A 3,065-nucleotide genomic window follows, 5' to 3' on the forward strand; every position below is an offset into this window, starting at 1 on the left:
ATTAGCAATCTGGTTTCGTCTCTCTAGAGAACCCTGTCTAACACAAAGACCAAAGAAAAATAGATGCCTTTCAACATGGCACCGATAGGTACAATTGTACAGTTCGATAGGTACAATTGTACAGTTGAGATAGATAAAGATTATAATAAAGTCATAGAGAACAAGGAGAGATAGAAGAGATTGCAATAATGGAGTCAGACACATTTCATGGTAGCATGCTCACCTCATCCCCGCTTGGTGGTCCATGCTGAGACAGGAGACCAGAAGGCAGGAAGAGGGGGAGGGAGGAGGACAAGGGGAAAGGGAACAGGGGAGAGAGGACGGGGCAAGGGGGTAAGAGCGCCAGGATGAGGGAGGCCAGGATGAGGGAGGCAAGGGAGCAAGATGGATAGAGGAAGGTTATGGGGGAGAGAGGAGGGGAACGAGGGGAGAGAGCTTCTTTACTGCTAACCAAGGCTTATATATCTTTGGGGGGCTTGCATGCCTAATTACAGATAAAGGCATATGTCACAGGAAGGGTTTGCACTATAGGTAAAACAGTGATGGGAGGGGGACAACCTAGGGGTACACACACTATAGGAAGAGGAGGGATTAAGGGTATACATGTGACAAGAAGGGCGGATCCCAGATTCAGGATGGCAGTCTAACTTTGGATGTCATGGAGCAGGTTTGACCTGTTCTCTGGCTCTCCGTGGAAACCATTATCAGTAGGGTGTGAACCCTCGCCTACAGGGACCAGACCATGATCACAAGCCTTTAGGGAGAAGTAGCCCATTGTCCTTAACTGCAGGGAGTGGGCCCTACCTGTGGTGGAACCAGACAGTGGCTTAATACCTTCAGGGAAGACATCTCTAAGCATCTGACCTCCCACCACGTGCTGGCAAACAGCCTCTAATGTTTGGCATATCTTTGGGGGAGACAAAGCTGGGAAAAAGTCTCTTTATATCCCACACTATGGTATTGACGAATGTTGACAGTACCGTGGACTGCCAAAGGAATAAGCAAATCTGTTTTAGAAGTACAGCCAGAATACTCCTTAGAAGCAAGGATGGCGAGACTTCATCTCATATACTTTGGTCACGTTGGAGGAGAGACCAGTTCCTCAAGCATGCAAGACTTCATACTTGACAAAATAGAGGGGCAGAGAAATAGAGGAAGACCTTCGACAAGATGGATTGACCCAATGGCAGTACTGATGAGCTCAGTGTTGGGCCAGGTTGACTAGAGAATCAAATCCAGTGACACTCACATATGTGTCAGAAGGAGCTTTCTACCAAGAAGTAATTATGTATCAAGAAACAGCCCAGCCCAGTCCAACTCAAGTCCTTAAGTCTGATACTAGTCCCTAAGCCCCGCTCCAGACTTACACAGCCACATGCAATGATGGAGTGCAGGAAGATCACAGTGGGTGCAAAGTCATGTGCATCCAACTGCAGTTGGAATAGCCCAGGGCTCTTGCAACAATCAGGGTCAACCAGCAGGAAGGCGAAGGCAGAGAGAGAAAGGGAGGTTCCCAGGGCCCTCCTTATGAGAATGCCACGCCCACCTAGACTTGATTGACAGATTGACGGCTACCCCTACAATCAGGCTGTGACATGATGGGCAGGTTGAATACTACCTCCTACAACTTTAGATACATCTTCAAGTTGACATGAAATGATGTGACTATTACAGGCTCAAACACAATTGTGAGGATGGCACAGGGCTGGGCAGTGTTTCATTCTGTTGTTCACAGGGTGGCGATGTATCAGAACCAGCTCAGGGGTACCTGCCAACAGCATGAGTCAGACTGTACTGGATGGGCGTGATTTTCTTCCCAGTCTCAGTCTAGAAGCTCCACCTGTAACCTGTTCACTAGGGACGATTCTGTTGGTGATACTGGTGGCATACCTTCTGCCCTCACAGCAACTACAGTGGGCACACCGGCAGATGGGTGCATGCTTCCAGCCCAAATTCAGGGTGTAGCTCCAGAGGGGAGGAGGGTCTTGGTGGTCTGTTGTAGCTTCTATGAGCTGCCAGCAATCCTTGGGGTTCCTGGGCTCACAGATGTCTCTTCTCACAGCTCACTCTCCCTAAGGTACCCCCAGGACTCAACCACAACTGATCGGGCGGTGTCAACGGTGACCTCCATAGTGGCTACCTCTTCTTCTCAGCAGCCTCCAGCACGGCGGATCTCTCTCTCTCTCTCTCTTTCCCACCACCTCCCAGTCTCTCCCCTCCCCTCCCACCCCAAGTTCCAGGCCTTGGATCCCATCTGTGGCAGAGACTCGTAGTGCTTATCTACCTGCTACTTCTCTCGCTCCCGGAAACAGCCTATTCCCCAGCACTTGCACAGCTAGGTGGGGCCCACTGCCTCCTCCCTCCTCCTCCACAGTGACTCTGGGGTGCTCAAAAAGCAGCTTCCCATCTCCAGGCTGAGCGCTCCTGCAGAAGGTGGCCCCCTGGACCCCACGGTTGGCACGGTCCAGCCACAGGGGTGGTGGTGGTAGTTCCGGTAGCCTAGGTCTGCGTGATTTAATGGGGAAAATCTTCAAGAGATTTATTTATATCGTCATCTCATGTTGCTGACAACCCTCTGTTAGTTAGTTGAGCTTCCGACACTTGGTTTGTTAGTATTTTAAAGTTTCAGCCTCACCTAGCTGCTTCTCATGTTTAGTAAGATGCTAACAGATGCCACATTCCCACCTGATGTCTCTCCTGAGTCATGCCAGGAGAGGTTCTGACTCATAGACCCACCTGCTTATGTGACAACCGTGATCAGGAAACAGGTGTCTCAGAATTCAGGAGAACTCCTTGAGCTTGCCCGCCCAGCAGCCTTCCTAGCTCAGTGACCTGCCCCATCCCTCCCACCGCCGGCGCCCCAGCCCAGAACTTGGGTTCACCCTTGATCCCTCTCTCACACATTCCCTCCCCATTTCCGACCTCCCACCCACTCCCTCTCCATCAGCAGCAACCCTCCTAGCGTAGGGTGGTCTAACAAAAGTGTAACCCCCATCAGGCCCAACTCAAAAGCCCCAATCGTCTTCATGAGCAGAGAACTGGGCTCTCCATACAAACTGGCCGAC

The sequence above is a fragment of the Echinops telfairi genome, unplaced genomic scaffold, assembly GCF_000313985.2.
Source record: "Echinops telfairi isolate 266 unplaced genomic scaffold, ASM31398v2 ScPeMD7_7417;HRSCAF=8455, whole genome shotgun sequence".
In the NCBI taxonomy this organism is placed as follows: domain Eukaryota; kingdom Metazoa; phylum Chordata; class Mammalia; order Afrosoricida; family Tenrecidae; genus Echinops; species Echinops telfairi.